The following is a 21,462-nucleotide window of genomic DNA, read 5'->3' on the forward strand; positions in this document are numbered from 1 at the left end:
TATACGGTGGTAATGGTAATTGTTTATGAATTATTAAAAATTCGAATGTAACATTTTTCCCCAATGAAGGGCTTTGGCCAACCCTTTTTTATCTTTTATATTGTGCATTTTCAGGTGGGATAATAGTGGGTGTGTATAAATACTTAAAGTCAATTAATATTTAGACAGGGATAGGCATTTTGTCCCTAGTAGTCCCAAGTGGTCATGAGGCAGGGAGCATTTCAATTATCTGCCTATTTCTCTGTATGACCAAAGCACAGCTTTACTTTATGTCCATTACGCTTTAAATTATTTGCAAATAAAACAATATTTAGGTATAATTGCTTCTAACCCATTAGTCAATTAGCCACAGCCAAAAGTGAACTTGTCTCTCATAGCTTATAAAAGGAGAATTGTATATCTCTATGTAAAATATCCCTCATAAAATAGAAGCATTGCATACTTTCAGTCAAGGAATATTTTGAACTGCAATTTCTGTGTTTACCTTAAACTGAAATTTCAATCCCCCTGCAAGTCATATACCCACCTTTTCCCCATTAGTTGGGGACATTTCCAGATGCTTTTGGAACTCATAAGGTTGCGTTGCTAAGGTTTTACTGGACAAGTGATAGGTAAATTCAAAACTGGCAGTAAAAGGTGTGTTAAAACAAAGAGACATTTAGGTGAATTTGTTGTGGCATTGCAGGTATAACACAAGTAATGTATTCTTGCATTGCAATGCCATTCATTATTAAGAATGTTAGAAAAAAAAGGTCTGCGCATTGTTTTTCCATGTTAGGGTAAGTTAATGCACATTAATGCACTGCACAGATCTAAAAACCTTAAAACCAAGTGGGTTGGTAGCTGACCCTACATAAAGCTTTGTATATTGTTAAAGCACAGCAATGTCATTGTGCTCTACTGGCTTCTGGAATAGTAATGTTAACTATGTTGAATAAAAATTGTGAAAGTTTTGCGAAAATTCATTTCTCAATTTCGCTGAAGTATGGAGTCACAGAAGTTCACTGTCATTCAAACACAGGGGTCACTGGAACACAGTGGGCTTAATATATTAAAGCTCTCCAAGACTAAAGAAGATGGACTATCAAGGGAGACTCTGGGTAATCCAATGGACCTGGAATGGATCTGGTCCAGAATTGAAAATATTTTTCCAAATGATAGCAAATGATTTTTAAGAATAACTGGATCACCCATCATCCATAATAGTCTATCTTCTCCAGTATTGGAGAACTTTAATAAATCAGTACCAGAAAGCCAGTGGAGCTAGGGGTCAATGGAACACACAAGGATAAATGAAGCACAAGGGGTCACTGAAGCACACAGGGCCCTCGGAGAACGTAGGTCATTTAGATACAGGAGCACAAAAAGTCAACAAAGCGCAGAATCAATGGAGCCCAAAAAGAAACTACAGAAGCTACAAACATCACTGGAGCACAAAGGGAAACTGGGGCAAGGGGTAAATGAAACAGTTTTAATTCCATGTAACTGTTAGGGAGGCTTATTTTTATCAACTCTTTATCTGTTAAATCATAAAGGTATCTCTTTATTATGATCAATGTTTCCAAGAAGGTGAATACAATAAATAGCTGGAAACAGCAGGCACAATAGGCAATTGGTTTTTAAATACAAAATTTGTTGTACTGTATTTTGCCCAACAACAAAAAAAATAATTTAATTTACAAATGGTAATTCTGATGCTGAAAACAATCTTTCCTGATGAAGAAGAGTAGAGGAAGAGTGAGGGTGCAACCCGCTGCATCCTGCTCCATAGTATAATACATCACTCATCCCAAGTCATTCAATGATCCACCGGGATATATTGGTGACACTTCGGCAGACGGCTATGCACTCACTAGACTACAATAATTTAGCAAGTGTACAGCCTTGACTTGTAAGGCCAACAATTGGTAATGATGAGAATGGGCTGAAAAAGCAACCTAGTTGTACAGGACAGTATTTGTCCCAGGTTTGTTCAGACTGACGTGCCTATTAAATGAATATTATACAATACGAGAAGTTTGTTAATAACATAAACTTTATTCACTATTTCGAAAAAACAAATGTAATACATCCCGCCTTTGTTGGCTGCACATAGTACAGAGGGACAAGTCATGCACCAACATTATAATACAAATCAAAGTGATATCATTTCTACAATCTGCTCCTTTTTGTAGTCACCATGGCAACATGAAGCAAACTGTAATGTTTTGCTCAATGTACGTCTGCCATGCATTTCAAACATTGCCATGTATATAATTTAGCAAAATAATGAGGGTTTTATTTGTTTGACTCTCCAGGAATCGTTCACATAACTAATGATTAAACTGGGCACATGGATAAGAAGTAGAAATGTAATTAAGACTGGCAGTTGCACTAAGAATGACCATTATTCCTATAACAAATTCACCAGGTCAAACTGTGTTCATGAATCTAGTGTGTTTAGTGGGTTTCTGTTCACATTAGAAAAGCTTGAAAGAGTTCATTGGAAGGAATGTGAGCATTAAAATCAGAAAACAATTCCCTGGAGTGCCAACGAATAAGCCTGCTGTGCAACCGCCAAGTCCTGTACACTTCACTGCCACCTTATTAGTCAGCGCTAACAGCAGCAGATTGGAGAGTATGTACCCTGACCTTTCATGGAACAAGACTAGTCATTGGACTAACGCTTTCATACATCCAAACTGACAGCAGACTAATAGAGCCTAATTATTTGTTTAACTCATGGAAAACACTTTAGAAATGTGCATGTCATATGGTATTTGCCACATATTTGAAAGGTACATTTAAACTGGTAAGTAAGACGCAGCCTACTTGCTGAATTGCCCTTACTGTGTATATTGCTAAACCCTCAAAAAGAATGAAGTTTTGGTTTGAGCCTTTCTTGGATTTGAGTTAAATCCCACTTCTTCATTCAATGAATCTGTTCAACTTTGGATGATTTGATTAGAAAAAACATATCCCAAAATAGAGGTGCACCCACTGCTTGTTCTTGGCCACCTGAGTTTCATACCTGCAGAAGGATCTTGGAGGGAAACCTAACTTTTTTCTAAATAGTTACTTATGTCATTGGGAACATTATAGAAATCTACGTATCAAATGGCATTTTCCACATATTTAAAAGTTACATCCCAGTTAAACGTGAAAGTATTGCATTTCAGTAGTAAAGAAGTCTCAACTTACCTGCTGAATAGTCCTTACTGTGTGGATGGCTAAACCCTCAAAAATAATGAAGTTAGGGTCCGAGCCTTTCTTGAATTTGAGTTAGGTTAAATTTCGCTCATTCAACATACCTGTTGAACTTTGGTTGATTTGAGCGGAATGAACCTATATCTGAAAATGGTGGTAATAATATTAATTTCAAACAATCAAAGATTACATTGACACATTTATATAAGTATGTAAAGTTATAAATGTAATAATAAAGTAATATATTTATAATAGTAAAAGACATTTATAATAGCATTTATTGTCTGCCGAACAAAGGTGCTTTTCTGGCCTTTTTCCTGGCGAAACTCTGAATTACATTAACAAAATTAATCTGTTTTGCTAGATCAGACTCAATACTGAATACTTAGTCCACTTTCCCGAATTCGCAGTATCTCAGACCGCAGCGACGTGATGTATTTGTTTGCCGGCTGATGATTTTTTTCTGACTGCGTCTGGAACCCCTTCCTCCTCGTCACTTCCTACCGAGCGGGGAATACCCTTGTAGAATACCCTTCTCTCCCAGGGTGGCCTTCATTACTCTCTCTTACGTTGTAAACTGTTGACTACTGTCAAGTACCCTGTGACCCACTTGCCTTTTGAATTTTGAAACTAAACAGACTTGCAAAATGTAAAAAAAATACAATAAAAATTAAATGAATTAAATAAATAAATGTTCAAATTTTAATAAAAATTATGGGCTACATGGGCCCCCTTGAGCTTCGTAGGCCCTGAAGTAATGTACCAGCTGCGCCCCCCTCTCCTCGGGCCTGATGACATAATAAAGGATACATTCCAATCAGACATGAAAGTGTTGCATTTCAAATTGGTAAAGAAGACACAGCTTACCTGCCAAATAGCCATTACCCTGTAGATGCCTAAACCTTCAAGGAATTAAAATTGGGTTTGCGCCTATCTTTGGCTTGTGTTAAATCCCCCTTGTTCCTTTCAATAGACCAGTTGAACTTACGTTGATTCAAACAGGACAAACAAACCCAAACATAAAAACGATCTGATATCATTAGCCAGTAAAGGTAAAAATGATCCGGATGTCGTTTGTCAGTGGGCAGTCAAAATAATCTAATAAGTGCTGATGGTCAGTGGGGGGCAAAAAAAACATGGTTCCAATAATTAGTAGCAGATAAAAATGATCCAATGTTGCTAGAAAGTGGGAGGTGAAAATGAACCAGTATCACTTGTCAGTATGAGATTGAAATGGCCAGGTGTCAATAGTTAAACGGTAAGGTAAAAATAACCTGGTGTTGCTGGTCAATGTAACGTTAACATAACCCCATGTAGCTGGTCATTTGGAAGTAAAATGATCCAGAGTCATTGGTCAGTAAGAAAAATAAAAGGCCTGGTATTCTCAATAGGTTATTCAATAGTGTGGGTAGGAAGGACATCACATACAGAGTTTGACCAGAGCCTGCTGATGCATTGAATAAATGGGAAGCTACAGGAGCCCCCACAAATTGATTGGTACATGTTATTTGGCTAAGGTTTTGGAGGTGATTACATTGACAGGCAGCAGGACCTAAATTTGCACATAGTGGCACCAGTTCTTCAAAATAAGGGCAAATCAAGAACTTTTTGAGAGGTTTGCAAGGAAGGGTGGGTAGGTCATAAGGATTACCTGCACTGTCAACTTTGTGAAAATCTAGAAAATTAAAGTGAGATGATCTCTGTCTGATGTTGTCTCCTCAAGTGTCTACATACTGCAAAAGTTTTTTCCCTAAGTCCCACGATGTGCAAACATTGCAAGAAACATTTTCAAATGATCAACTGAAAAAAACTATTGTAGATTGAAATATCAATAAAAGCTAATTTGTGTCATTTATATGTAAATTGATCTCCCCATGGGTTTAATAACATATCTTCCTATCAAAACTTTTTTTCATATTCAGAGGGTTATGCTTAGAAGTATGCCCCTCTATATTCCAACAACTTTGGTGACAAAACCATGTTCAGAGGCTTTGCATTTCCATCAAACGTTTGCTAGCCAAATTCTTCAATACAAATGAAGGAGTATTTTTTTTTTGCATTAAAAAAACAAAAACATTGGCGTGGAGTCCCCCCAATATTAAATCCAGACCCTTTCATACTTGGAACCTGGCTGAACGGAAAAATTGGAGGGGTGTAGGTGTGTTTCTCATTTACTTGACCATACCAAGCCTCTTGGAATCAGGCTGACCAGAAAACAATATCCAGATCCAAGAGCAGGAACCTGGAAATAAGAGACCATGAAAACCTCCTTGTTCAAGGAACATACTGATTTCCATCCCTCTATAGGGAAAACTATGTGACAAGTAGGTACCACCACTTGCCACCAAAGGGAGTGCTAAGGCAACTTAGATGATGTTTCCAATTCTATCAGCAAATGGAGTATGTTTGGGGAGATCATAGTCCTCTGAAGCAAAGGAAAAGTTTTCAAGGAGTTGGATGGTGCAGACCAGGAAATGAACATGGAAGCCTGGAAATTCCTGGACAGCTGCTAATGGCTAAAGTGGGGTGCGGGGTGAGTGGAGGTAATGATGGCACATTGTGTGCAAATTGCAGATAAAGCTATGGAGCCTGTAAAGAACAAACTGTTAAAAGATTAGGTTACAGATATATAAAAAAGCAGTAGAATGCCACTGGTGGCTCAAAAACAGAATGCAACATATTAATCTTCAATATTTTTAATTTATCTCACAAAACAAAAAGCCTCAGCACCTTAACAGCACAGCTTTGTTATAATAAAAAGTGACTTTATGTGAAATATATACTATAAATAGTGTTCTTTTAGGATATGGTAATATTATGTAATTTTTATTTATTTTTAACGTGTGAGTTTTGGCTTGAGCTTGTATTGATTTGTATAATCTATCAGCACCAGTACACCTATTCATTGTACGGTGACAGCTCATTGTGCCATATTCAGTCAGGCTATTACCTTGCTAAATATTTCATTTAACTATATCTCAGGAACTTTCATATTTATAGAGTTTAGTCAAAACTCATCTATTTTCTGAAAGATTAAAGCAGTGTAAGCTACAGGCGCTATTTCCTAAACGTTGTACTAATAAAACACCTCGATATTTATGGCATTGAAGAAAACTCATTTTCTTTCTGGCAGATAAAAAACCAGGAAGGTCATGACCTTCTAAATCTTATGTAAATGTCACTGCTTCTAATGGGAACAAGCAAATTTATGTCCCCCGGCCTAAAGCTTCTGTACGTAACAATCGATGGGGACTGTATCAGCACAATATTTACTAGTTTCAATTTCAAAGGAACAATAAATGAACACATATATAGAGGCTACCATCTAACAACACACATATTCTTAACAATATAACAAAGCTAAATATGGAATAAAACAGCTCCTAGTAATTATCCAGAAAATATATTGTCTCATATTTTACTTTACTGCTAAAAACTGTGTATTTGGCTTAAAATTGAAAAAATGTGCTGCAGTGCCTAATAACAATGGCATAATGGCATCTCCTTCTTCTATAAATATGTCTTTGTCCGGCCATTCAAGTCCACCTAATATGTGGCGGCAACAATACTGCACTGCTTCTGAATTCAGTGGATTAGCATTTAAATTATAAGCCTGTAGATGGTCATTCAAGACCTAGCCACGCCTAGTCCTAACCCTCCCACTGTGAGCTGCAGTGTATGGGAAGGGAAGCATGGGAGAACCAAATGAAAGAGGATTTGCAAGTTTTGGAAGGAAAATTTTAGTTTAAATTAGGTGGCTCATATATCATTTAGAAACTGAATTTCAAACTTGCGTAGATTATTATTCAAGAGCCAGTTGTAATTAATCCAGCGGATTTTAAGGTCTGCCTACCTAGTGAGCTGACAATACTTTGGTCTCAACAGCAGCATAATTCATTAACTTAGCTGAAAGCAAATTTTGGGGGAAGCCATTCAGCCTACAAGTATGTTTTTTCAAATTTTTGTTTTGTGGGAGGATCCAAACTTCATTTAGATAGTGTCTTGGTAGAGATTGGAACCTGGACCCCTAGTGGTCCAAGACCATACTGCAAAAAAAAATTCTCCTTTATTTGGCTTTTCCAAGTTATAAGCAATGTGCACCTCCCAATCTTCCTTCTGACCATCAGGCTAATGTATGATGGGCTGTGGATGTAGTAATTAGAGAAGGGTTTTTTTCCCCCCTTTTTTCTTTTATTTTTTTTCCCTTTTGGTTTCAATAATTTTTATTAATTTGAATAAGTTTTTATAACAAGAACAAATGAATGTAGCATACAGTAAAAATATCATGTCTACACAGATAAGTGCAATAATTAGTTGTACAAATAAAAAAAAAAGAGATGATTTGTGTATTCATGACAAAACAGTTACAATGAGAAAAACAGAAAAACAAGACAAGGGGGAATACAAGGAATACTTAAGTTAGAAAGGGGAAGGGGGACTGATTTCAGTGATACTCAAATAAACAAAAGACAAAATTAGTTAACTAAGACCCACATTGGGCAAAGAATACTGCTGCCAAGGTTCCCATACAGCAATAATGTCAACCCGCTTTTAAACTTCCGAAAACGGTAGTACTTGGGTTTTTCAAAGTTTCGCAATGGTTTGTTTAGTAGCAATCAGAATGTAGACACACAGTTTAAATTGAGCCCTGGAAAAACCATACGGTTAGAAATGTAGCAATGCTACTCAGGGGTCCCTACAAACTTATTTAGAAGCAAAAACGTACTCAGCATACGAAACACTCTCCCCCAAAAACCTAATAGCAGAGGGACATGTCCACCAGATATGGTAGTCTGTGCCTAGTTCCTGACATCCCCGAAAACATAGTTCAGATGCTGATGGGGAGATATACTTCATTTTGGAAGGTACCTTATACCATCTCATCATCACCTTAAAGGCAGACTCTAGAATATGAACATTCATGGAGCAGGTTGCTATTCCCGCCCATGTGCGGAACCATTCCTCAGATGTTCTAGTTCCCTTTAAGTCCCTTTCCTATTGTGTTTTGTATACATGTGTGGAAGCCCGGGAGATTTTGGACAGTTGGGAATAGACAATAGAGATCAACTTCAGACAGAGAGGCTTTCCTAAACAAATATGCTCAAAGGATGTCAGCCTATTCGAGAGGTTCCCCCCGGAAGTTAAAGACTTTATCCAATGCCTTAACTGGATATAGCGAAACAATTCACTATTTGGTGCTCGGGTCATGTGACCCGCCGAGTACCTAATACCGTCCCAGACCTAGAGAACCTGTTGCAAATGGATGCTCATATAGGATGGGCGCAGCTTCAGGGGAAGCCATGGAAGCAAACTCACTGCTATTGGGGATATTAGGGAAGCTTCCAAAGATACCCAGGACAGTGCTCTATGGCCAGCAAAAAGGGAGGTTATCGGGGTAACTTGAGCCGCCTGGTAATATTAGGTACTCCCAAACCCCCCTAAGTTTTATGTGCAAACAGTGCCACGTCTAGTTCTGGATCTTTTGCTGTTCCAAATAAAGGAGAAAATCTTTCGCTGAAATGCCTTTTATACTGGCGAGGGGACAGATACTGGGAGTGTTCTAAAGAAATAGAGTAGTTTCGAAAGAATTGTCATTTTGACCGAGTTAATCCTGCCAATCCAGGAAATAGGATGAGAACTCCATTTTTGCAATAATTTCCCAAGTGCAGCAAATAAAGGGGGATAGTCAGCAGCAAAAAGCTTTGAAAACGAGAAGCTTAAATAAATACCTAAGTACTCTAGATGGCTGGGCGCCCACTTCAAATAGAACTGTTCTTGTAGTAGAGTTGTACTCTACTTTAAAGCTTCGGATTTTTGCTCATTAACCACTAAACCTGATACAGTAGCAAATCGCTTAAGGAGATTCATTAAATTGGGAAGTGAATTTCTTGGCTTGGTATATGTTAACAGAATGTCATCAGCAAATAAACAAATCTTTGTGTACACGGTGGATGAGACTAATAATTTTCCTAGTTCTGTCTGAAGCTTGTCTGCCCAGGGCAAAACCAACTTGGTCCTTATGGATCAAGTTATCAAGGAACTGATTAGGTCTGGTGGCCAATACTTTGGTTAGAATTTTTTTATCGACATTCAGAAGCAAAACAGACTGATAATTATGGGGGTCCAAAGAGTCCTTTCCAGGCCACATTGGGTGATCCGGGTGGGTTCTCATGTAATTAAACATATCAACTAATTTGGGAGTTAAGATTTCAGAAAACTTCTTGTAATATAAAGCTGAGAACCCATCTGGGCTAGGTGATTTTGGACCTCAAGGATATTTTATGGGTTCATCCAAGAGAAACACTGCTTTAGATGTTTTACCCTTCCCTACTCCATTACAGAAATATACATTTTAATCATAACTTGCATGGTTATGCCAGATTTCTAGGTGAAAAACATTGGCAGGGGAAATACCATTGACCATTGACTGGGTAAGGGTTAGACCTTCTGTCAAGGTTTTATGGAACAGAAATTAGGGGAAATGCAAAAGTCTAGGCTTGTCCCCAAAATCCAAAGAGGTGAATGGAAATATTCTAATGAGAACAACTGTTTCTGGGGCAACTGCCAAGGAGTGAAATTGCCCTCATTTGGGAGATTTCCTCCCCACTCAGACACTAAAAAAACAACTTGACAGAGATTTTATTCAAAAATTATTGATTTGACTATTTATAGACTTAAAATTGTGAAAGATGGCACTGAAGATGTCCACCTGACATCAGCTTTATTGGGCTATTCAATGATCTCACTTTAGTTGTCACACTTTTGCCTTATCAAATGACATTCGGTGCTTAACAGTTTAGGATTTAGCGAATAATCTTCTTTTGATTTATTAAAAGGGCTTCATGGAAACGCTTTAAGTCTAAACAAATGCAAAATACCACCTGCCAATCTTTTCTTAAGTATGATGATGGATCATAACTAAAACCCTAAATTAATTCATCTAAGAAAATTAGGTCATTGTCATAAAGTTGTCAGTTGTGATTTGATGTTCTATAAAGATAACGGAGCGTGTCTGTCAACATGCTGCATGAGAAGATTATTGGGAATATTTGTTTAACCTTTAATTAAGAAAAAAATATGAAAACGCCTCTTGTGTAGTAATGGGTGTTAATGTGAAGAGGGCTTATTACATCTAATGCTGAATATACATGGAAAGATTGGACTGTCAGATGTTTTTTTGTCATCAGTGATAGATATGGACATCTAAAATTATCATGACTCTTATAGAGATGGGGGGGTTTGAATAAGGGCTGACACCCTATATTGTGGAGAGATTAGTGCAGGGAATACGCAACAGAAATGAATGCATGTAAAATATTAAAATTTCACACAAAACATTTTATTTCCTTTTGGCTAAGATGGCCAATTATAGCACAAAACCATACAGCACAATGCAACATTATCTGCTCAAAACCACAATATAACCCCACGTACACAATAAAAGTCATAATGTGGAGCCTTCAATGTCTTTTTGAGTTCTTATTGCTTATTGTTGCTTAAATACCTTGTCATGTCAGGAGTAGCTAGACAAATGGCTGATAGACCTCCAGTAGCCCTTTTCTCCCAAGAAGACCTGTTCATGGTCTACCCTAACCTTTCCTAACTTTTTAACACGGGGAACCCTTAAAATAACTCTCAGGTCTTCAGGGAACCCTTTCTTTAATTACTATATCCACAGCTACCATGCACAAATGTTTTAGAAGAGCAAGTGACCCATTATATCCAACTCAAAAAAACAAAATACTCTAACCGGGAAAAAGGGCCAAACACGATCTACAGCATGTGCCCATGTAATTTGAATATATTTATTCACATTATTAAAAATGGCATTTCTATTGATTGCGTTTATGAATGTTAACAGTGACAGCCACATTTTGTGCCCTAGGTTTATACTTGTGTCAAAGCAGTGTCTCTTTTGTTTTGTTTTTTAGGTAAAGATAGGTATCTTAGTTTATATTTGAATTGGTTTATATGCAAGTTTGTATGGTAAGTCCAAAACTGAAGATGTTAGTGAGGAAGCTCAGGTGTGCTTCATTGAAATGTGTGCTATTTCCCCGTTCTCTTAGATTGTAAGTTCTTCTGGGCAGAGTTCTATACTCCTCCTGTGTCATTGTTTGTATCTGTCTTTCATTTACTACCTCTATTTATTGTACAGCACTGCATAATATGTTGGTGCAATATAAATACTGTTTAATAATAATAATAATAATAATAATAATATTAATAATAATAATATTAATAACAATAATATTAATAATGTGCTGGGAAGCAACATGGTAATAAAACGAGAGAGGAGAGTGAACAGTGGAATGATGACATCTGTCTTCTGCTACTCCCTTGCTGTACAAATAACACCACAGGATCCAAATCAGAAAAAAATGGTGCCATTCTCCTGGGCTGTAATGTTCCATGTAAATCTGAGGACTGAATGTGAAAATATGCAAATCATTTGTTTATCTGGTAAGACTGCTCCCGTATGAGCATTTCAATGGAAGTCATTGGGAACCACTGTCTCGGGGGTTCTATTTATAAAGCAGTGAATCTGGCATTCCTTGAAACCCCAGTGGAGAATCTTTTAGGTCTATGTGTTTCAATGGCAGTAATTGATTCTCCACTTGTGAATGTTTTGGGGAATGTCAGATTCATTGTTCTATAAATTTGCACCTTTGTGTCTCACGCATTGCCTTCATTGTTTCACTGATGGGAATCTATTTATACATTTTCCTACCTAATTTTTATCTAATGCAGGTAGTCCCCAATAAGGACATCCGAAATATGGACTACTCTAAGAAACAAACAGGGCTTCCCTGCTCAATGGTGTGCAGGATGGAGGGTTGATGGGGGAGGGGTGGTTCGCATGACTTGCAGAAGAGGTCTTTTGCTGTTCTGCAAACTCTTGTAACTCTTTAATGACCAAGACAAACTCTGCAGTTGTTCTTTTTGTACATCAAAGCACAGCTTGCTCCAGAAGTTGATGAATGTCTAGACTACATAAAGTTTTTCTATTGCTTTTTTTGTGATTAACTCACAGTGAAGATTTTTTACATTAACTGACACCACGCTGCCTAATAATATGTTGAGACAAACATCTGTCCTAATTGCATTTATTAAAATAATGTACCTGTTCTGACTTACTTAATTCAACTTGAGAACAAACCTACAGTCCCTATCTTGTCTGTAACCCGTGGACTACCTGTATTTAAACAATATTACATTAGATTTAATCATAAAATGTATGAATCACAAGTAACATTTACTAAATATGTTCATTTTGGGCAAAAGTAAATCTTGGGTGAAAACATTTATAAACAGACCCCTATGACTGAGGGTTGTTTTGACCGCATTTTTATACTTCTACATCTTTATTATTATCATTGTTAACCTTTATTTGTGGATCCCAAGCATATTATGCAGCGCTGTACAATAAATACGGGTTGCAAATGACAAAGTTTCATAACAGAAAAGCACAAACAATAACACAGTAGAAGGAGAAGACCCTGACCCACAGAGCTTACACTCTAATTAATGAGTGCAAGAGGCTTAGGAACTATCAGGACTACTTGATTTCTCTTTAAAAAAAGATCATTATGATATTAAATTGGAGTAATATTGCTAACTGCACTGCATTCAGTTCATGGGGAAAGTTCTTCTTTAACCCCTCAGTGCTCCCACCTCATTTAGTTTGTTCCACTTGAGTTTAATATGTCCCAGAAGAAAACATTTGTCTCTTCCTATACATGCTGACGATTAAGTAATGAATCCCCCCGAATATAAATCACACCAGTGAAATGCAAGCTAATGGTGCGTGTCTCAGAGTTCCAGTACAATGTGACCCAAATGACTGGTGATTAAATTCAGATGATGAGCAGATACATCCAGAAGAGTCATTTGTGAAATAGTTTTCAGGATGAACCTAATAATCTGTCTTTGTGTTTACTACAACGGACCTCGAAAGTTTTATTACACATAGGATGCCTTGCAATAACATACACAAACAGTGGTATGTGAGACACTGGGAAAGAAAGGCACAGACAGTGATAAACCATTGTGGACCTTCTTACACTTTTACACAGTATTGGCTGGCATTGGTGTTGGAGAGATTTTCTAAAACTTTCTGCTATGATATGTTATAGCACAGAACACAACAAAAACCTTAAACCCGAAAGAGACCTTTTACTTACCAATATCCAGGTACATTTTTAATTTTGCAACAAAAAAAAAAATTCAGTGAGTGCAGATAAAAAAAAAGATAAAAGATAAAATTTTGACATTTTGCACATTTAATTTGCTGAATTAACAAATAAATGTAATTGCCTCTAAACATTGTATGTTCACCAAAATTGCTTGGGGTTTTCTGTGGTCCTGTCGGTATACATCACAAGTTAAATAATAAAAATAATAAAACTTCTAGTATAGTTGGAAAAGGTGTTTTTAAAGTAACTTGCTAACTTTTCAAGTTAAATGCAAAGCCCCATGAACAAAGTATTGCCACTGAAATTGCTGGAACTGGGCATGGGGGAATAGTGGGAACATATTACAAATAAAAAAAAAAATAAAATTAGTTTTCCTGGCTTTACTTTAACTTTTATCTACGGACACAAATGAACGTTAAAGTAAAGTCCCCCCCCCCCCTTACCCAGTCCAACCATTTAGAGATAATACTATCTCCAGGGGCTCTGCAATTTACTGAAAATGTTGGTGATAATATATAAGTTAGGCTAGGTTAACACTGGCGGGAGGTTGGGGTGTGCTTACTGCTTCCTCAAACTAGGAACCTCTGCCTCTCTGAAGAAGAAAATTGTAGCAGCTCTATAGGCAATGCCAAATACGCAGATGCTGGTTCTTTAAGAACCAACAATATTGTGCAAGGGAGAGGCATAGGATTGCTTTATCTTGAATCAGGTGTGAACCTGCAATTAATATCTGTTTTATGTATCCCTAATCCTCATGGAATCCACAATGATATAAAAAATTTAACATTTTTTCTTAATATTCAATTGAATTTCTGAATGTTAGAAATATGGATTTTGGAGAGGTCCAAACATTAGTTGAATTGTTTTATTTAAATTAAACATTTTTTTAATGTTCCTTTCTTCCTTCCTACCAGAATACATACAGCTGTATACACATCATCAGAAGGAGAGCTGGATGACTTTCTTTTATAAAGTGAAACTAAAGAAAAAAAAAACATGCAAGCAGGTAAGTTCTGTATTGCAGAAGGAATAGATGATGTCTCTTCTGCAATAAACTTAACTAACCTGCCATGTCACAATATGGTAAATACATTCACCTTTCCTCACTCACTTGTGGGTGCGGGTATCTTCACCCAAGTCCTCCTCTGGATCTTCGCTCATCTTGATTGGCCAGGTGCAGGAGATCATTCATTCTCTACAGCCATCTAACCCAGGATTATACACCGAGCTGTGCATGTACAGTGTAAATTATAGAAAATATTGTGAACAGACAGGTAAGTTTATTTTATTGCAGAAGAGACATCACCTGCCCTTTCTGCAATAAACCATTGCAAAGTTCCTCTTTAATTTTGGCCCACAATCCTATAAGCATCAATAGAAGCTTTAAAATGGTGTGCCAAAAATTGGGGTCCCTTAGACCTCCAATAATCCTAACATATGTTACAAAATATATGAATTATGAAAAAAAAATCATAAATACAAATTCCCTCTTCTATCCACTGCTATTTCTGAACGGGTTAAACATCTCTTCTTTCTCCTTTGTTCAGCTCTGGATTTGTTCTTCAGTGAAAAACTCTATAAAGTTTGTGAACAAAAGGTTCTTTATTGAGGGGCTGAAATCCTATTACTGTTTTTTTCTTGGCTGAATAAAGCAATCACAGTAGATGTAACCCTAACTGGATGACATTTAGTTTTCGGTAGAACTGTTTATTATAAGCAATTGTCATTTTAACAAAAAATATCAAATCTTTATTTTCAGCTCTTTCTATCGTTTTGCTGTGCTCAGTGCTACTGATCCCCTGCGCCTGGATAGATGAACCTTAGCAATGGCTAAATAGCATTTCTAAGGGTTGAAAGGGCCACTTGTAGTCTGTATTGGAAACCTGGTGAACAGGTGGCAACATATAGGGCTAGTTTCAGGGTAGGGCACATTGGGCAATTGCTCCCCTTTTGCAGGGTGCAGGTAGCTGGAATGCCGAAGATTTGGGCTAAAACAGGTACAGTAAATACAGGTAGTCCTCAAGTTACATATGAGATAGGGACTGTAGGTTTGTTCCTAAGTTGAATTTGCATGTAAGTCGGAATATGTACATTATTTTATTAAATGCAATTAGCATAGAAGTTTGTCTCAACATAATATTAAGCAGTGTGGTGTCAGTTACTGTATAAAATCATCACTGTGAGTTAATCACGAACAAAGCGTAAAACGAAAAAAAAAAAAACTTTATGGAGCCTAGACATTTATTACCTTCTGGAGCAAGCTGTGCTTTGATATGCAAAAAGAAACAACTGCAGAGTTTGTGTCGGTCATTAAAGAGTTACAAGAGCTTGCAGAACAGCAAAGGATTTCTTCTGCAAGTCATGCAAACCGTCCCTCCCCCCATCAAGCCTCCATCCTGCACAGGAACAAGCAGTGAAGCCCTGTTTGTATCTAGGAGTCGTATTTATGTTGGATGTCCTTAACTCAGGGACTACTTGTATCATTACAAATCTTTGTTAATGATATCCATTGGTAACGCGTTTCACAGCACATTTGTCTGCTTCCTCATACCAGGAATCCATACAACCATAAATGTTCAATTGCTTGATGAATTATAATTATCAATTCCTTAAGATGCTAACAACCAGTTTGGAAAGAGGGTCCCTTCAGATGTATCAGCCATACAGGATGATTGAAACCAGCAGTGAAAAAACAGGTACAGAGTGGTAATGCAGGTGCAGATAAATCCCTGTTGTTCTGCCAAAAATATATTGATCACTTCCTGTTTAACTGGCAACGTGGTGCCTCTTCTGTACCAAAGTTCCAAGCAGTGCCAGGACATGTGTAGGCATTGTTGTCCAAACTTTTTCCAGTGCAGCTCTGTTGAAATAAATGTGACTGAATGCACAATGCAAGGAATCTGAGCAATGTAAAAGCATCAGACAAAGAACATGTCCATAAAATGCAATGCAAAGCAGTTTAAATGTAGCCCTAGGCCTCTCAACCATGCGTTGCAATTGCTGACTTCAGTCTGACATTATTATTATTATTATTATTATTATTATTAATAATAATAATAATAAACAGGATTTATATAGCGCCAACATATTATGCAGTGCTGTACATTAAATAAGGGTTGCATATGACAGACAGATACAGACAGTTGCGCAGGAGGAGGAGAGGACCCTGCCCCAAAGAGCTTACAATCTAGAAGGTGGGGGAAGTAATACACATGTGTTTCAAATGTGAATACAAATGTCTACATGCTGCAAATGACCCTGGCTGAGATTTCCACTGCTGGACTACAGGATGCATAACATTTATGTTATACAGGTAAGAACAGAAGGAATGATCTGTAGTCCAGCAGAGAAAACCTCAATCAGGGCTAACACTAAGGGCACAGTGTTGTCAGCTCACCAGAGAAATTTGAGAGCGTCCTTGATGTCGAGCATTTCATCATATCATTTTCTGTACTTGTAAGGTTTCTAAAGAGATAGCAGATCAAAAAATGTGCATGTGCTGCAAAAATATGTTTTTTTTTTGCTTCATACCTAAATGAAATACTGACCCGTGAACATTGGTCTCATTCTATAAATGGCTCGTCTTTCCAATATCTTTGGGCGTTTTTTGATTGTACATCAAAGTGTTACATCAAGGTTTTTTTTTTCACCATGGGATCAAAATACTTACCCTAAAACCAGGGGGCAGCAAAATGAAATTACTCATTTGTGAAATATATTGGATTTTAGAAGGAATGTTCAACCAAAATTCAGATATTACGTTACGTGTCACTGAATCTGTTCTATATTTTACATTTATAGGAGTATAATATTTTCTAGGATTGGTTTTTAATTCATTATCATTTTTTCAATATTTTAATACATGAAGTTTCATGCAGAATTCAATTTTCTAACGCATGATATTACATAAATGCTATAACTGTTATCATTTATTATAATGTATTATCTGCATACTGTATGCCTATAATATTATTTAATTGTACATAATGATGACACTAATGGCTTTTATTTTTCATTAATGCCTAACCATTGTCATTATCATCTCATGGCCATTCTATAAGTAACAATGGTAGAAGTGCACCAGATAAGAAGGATTATTAGGGGTATTGTTTTATTACCTTTATAAAGAAAATTGTGGTGTTTTGCTTTTAGCTGCCTACTCCAAAAAAAGCTGGAATTGTATGTGAGTCTGGAAAGCTAAGTATTTTATGATACCACATGGTTCTTTGTGTTATTTTCTATGCACACATCAACATGTACAAACCTTCAGGTATATGGAACCAGGGCTGGGGGGCAAACTGTGCAATTTCCAGTCCCAATCAACTGAATGGCAAGGGGTGCAGGGAACTGGAATGTTGTACATTTGAGACTCCCATGTTATATTTGCCTTGAACCCCTCATTGTCTAAAAACCACTCCCCAAGAGACAGTTTAAAAAAAAAATAATTTAAATCCACAGCAGAATAATGAACTACTGATTGGTAATGATGTTTTCAGAGATGGTCGCTCACCTGTCCATCGCCATCCTTACTCCATTGAACAGAACAACTGGTTTGTTCATCTGTCAATGGAATCGTTCACAAAGGATTGTTTCCTGTGTTTCCTTTTTTCAACTAGCACAATTTTCTGCAGACATTTCCAATGCCATTTTGGTACCATTTGCATTATATACACTCTTCAGCACTTTGCTAGTTCTGGGTTGGACTATCTTTTGAGTTGAGAATGGCTGGATAATTTCTGGCATAGATTCAATAAATTGCTGAAAACATTCCTGAGGGATTGTGGTTCATATTGACATGATAGCATCACACAATTATTGCAGGTTTGATAGTTGCACATCCATTATGAGAATACCTTGTTCTACTGCATCCCAAAGGTGCTCTGTTGGATGGAAACCGGGTTGCTGTGGAGGCCACTTGAGAAACCAGTCTGAGATGATTTGATCCTTGTGACATGGCATGGTATGCTGCTGGAAGTAGCTATCAGAAAATGGGTACACTGTGAATGGAAATGGATGGACAAAGTCAGCCATATTACTATGAAAGGTATTAGTACCATTACTATGAAAAGTGTTATTTAACCCCTCTGGCGGTATCCGGAGTGTAGCTTGGGGTAAAACTTCTTTACAGAAAACAGTCCTCTTGAAATAAGGACTTACCTGGTTACCAGCGATGTTGGCCCAGCATCTAGGTCCACTTGGTGATGCCCAGCTGGAATCGGGGTCCCAGCCCCATCCCCGCATCCCGACGTTTGAGCATTGGAGACGCAAGGCTAAAGGATGCAGATGCCGGGTGGGAATGTTATGTGTGTGCGGCAGCTCTTCCGTGTCAGGGGAGAGGGGGGGCTTGTGGTACCGGCGGCAAATTCAAAATTAGAAGTATTTTTACATGCCAAATGTACCGAATGGACATGTAAAAATGCTCAAATAATCATACCGCCAGGGAGGTTAAACAATGCTCAGTTGGAACTAAAAAGTGTGCCAAGAAAACATCCCCCACTCCATTACATACTCATTGTCAGCCTGATGGATACTGGTTTTCATATTGTTGATGCCAAAGTCTGACCCTGCCATCCAAATTATACAGCAGAGACATTTTTCCAATTTTCTTGTAAAGTTTTGGTGAGCCCATGTGAGATATAGCTTTAGGTGCCTGTACTTAGCTGATAGGAGTAGCACCCGCTGAGGTCTCCTGCTTCTGTAGCCCATCTGCTTCAAGGCTCAATGTCTTCCTGCATACCATGGTTGTATTGGATGGGTATTTGAGTTATTGTTGTCTTTCTGTCAGCTTGGACCAGTTTGGCCTTTCTCCTCTGGCATCAACAAGGCCTTTTCATCCAGAGAATTGCCACTTAATACATATTCAGGCCATTCCCTGTAAGCCCTAGAGATGGTTGTGCATGAAAATCCCAGCAGATCAGCAGTTTCTGAAATACTCTGACCACCCCGTCTAGCACCAACAACCACGCCGCATTCAAAGTAATTTAAACCATTATTTTCTCTATTGTAATGCTCTGATGGAACTTTAGTAGGTCATCATGACATCGTCTACATGCATAAATGTACTGAGTTGTCACCATATGATGGCGGATTAGATATTTCAGTTAAAAAGTAGATGAATAGATGTACTTTGAACAAGTTATGTCTAAAAAAATTGTTGGATTCAGCCGTCACCTCATATTCAACCCTCATAATGCGGTTTGTTTTGGTTGTCCCGGTAATCTGCTTCCACCTCCTGCCCCCTGCTGGCTGACACTTTCATTGCAGTGACTGCAGATATTTAATCCAAGCTAAACATTAGAGACATCTATTTATAAATGTGTTAAGTGCAAAATCCACACAGCTTTCACACTGGATTCACAATTCACTCCAGTTATACTTGTGAACCTTGTGTGAAAACATTAGACCCCCTTATGTATTTTATTCCTATTTATAGAAATTTTGGGGTTTCAAGTAAGAGATTTGCTGGTTACTAGAAAGTAAAAAGTACACAACACCTTTAAGTTTTTATATGTGTATGTGTTCTAATATGATTGCTTTTATTTCATATTTTGCAGAGGAATACATAAATTGTTACTGAAGGGGGCTTTCAGCGAGGCTACTGTACAACGTAAGTTTCATTTTTGGAATTAAAAGTATATCCTAAAGGCATCCTAAAGTAAATGTAACCCCCATCACTAAAATCTCACATAATCTGCAACATGTTAATGCAATATCAAAAATGTTTTTTAATGTTTTGGAAATCTGCAGCTTTTTATTAAAATAACACCTGCGGATGAAAGTCTTTGTTTAACTTCTTCCTATAGGGTGACAATGCTCTGCCCCTTGTTTCCCAGCTGTTATCCTGTGTTGTCAGTCTACTGAGTGAGACTAAAATTGGTTGTGTCAACATTTGGGACTGATTTCTTAAAGCTCTCCAAGGTGGAGGAAATACACTTTCATCAGTGAAGCTGGGTGATTCAGCAAACCTGGAATGTATGTGGTCCAGGATTGAAAACATTTGCGTACAAATAGCAATTGACTTTGAAGAAATCCATTCCAGGTTTGCTGGATCACCCAGCTTTACTGATGAAACTGCTTCCTCTCCAGCTGCTTTAATAGATCAGGCCCATTGAGTGGGCATAGACCACTTCTGGCTCAATGTCATGAAGCCAGTTAATTAAACTTCTCCACAAAATCTGCAGCAACATATGGCATCTATAAAAGTCAGCGAAGGCTTGTTTATGGGTTGTTGCAAAATACAATACACAGGCATGATCCGTAATTGTCAACAACATGAAACAAGCCCATGCAGTCAATGCACCTGATTTATTAAAGCTCTCCAAGGCTGGAGAGCATACACTTTCATCATTGAAGCTGGGTGATCCAACAATCCTGGAATGGATCTGGTCCAGGATTGAAAAACTTTGCTAACAAATAGCAGACAATAACAAAAACAGTACAGGTAGTCATCCGAGTTAATGACATCAGACATACGGACGACTCCTAGATACAAACAGGGCTTCTCAGCTTGCTAGTGTGCAGGACAGAGGCTTAATGGGGGGAGGGGGCGGTTTGCATGACTTGCAGAAGAAATCTTTTACTAAACACATCTGAGGTTGTGGGTGATCTTAAGAGCTGAGCTGATGTGTAATATTTTGTAACTCTTTAATGACCAAGACAAACTCTTCTGCAGTTCTTTTTGTATATCAAAGCACAGCTTGCTCCAGAAGTTAATGAATGTCTAGGCTCCATACATTTTATTTTTGCTTTGTTTGTGATTAACTTACATTAAGGATTTGATACAGTAACTGACACCATGCTGCCTAATAATATGTTGAGGCAAACATCTGTCCTAATTGCATTTATTAAAATAATGTACCTGTTCCGACTTACATACATATTCAACCTAAGAACGTATGTAACCCAGGGAATACCTGTACCTCTGGGTATTGGGTGTGTCTAGCAGGATACAACTATCAGCCGTGGGGGTTTTATTCGTATTTCGCTAATATTTTTGTGTGTGCTACAACATAAATCAAAAAAGTATTGGTGGTAATTGATTTTTTTTAATGCATGTTAACCTTAAGTGGAATATGTAAGGACA

Source organism: Pyxicephalus adspersus, chromosome 1, assembly GCF_032062135.1.
Source record: "Pyxicephalus adspersus chromosome 1, UCB_Pads_2.0, whole genome shotgun sequence".
NCBI lineage: Eukaryota > Metazoa > Chordata > Amphibia > Anura > Pyxicephalidae > Pyxicephalus > Pyxicephalus adspersus.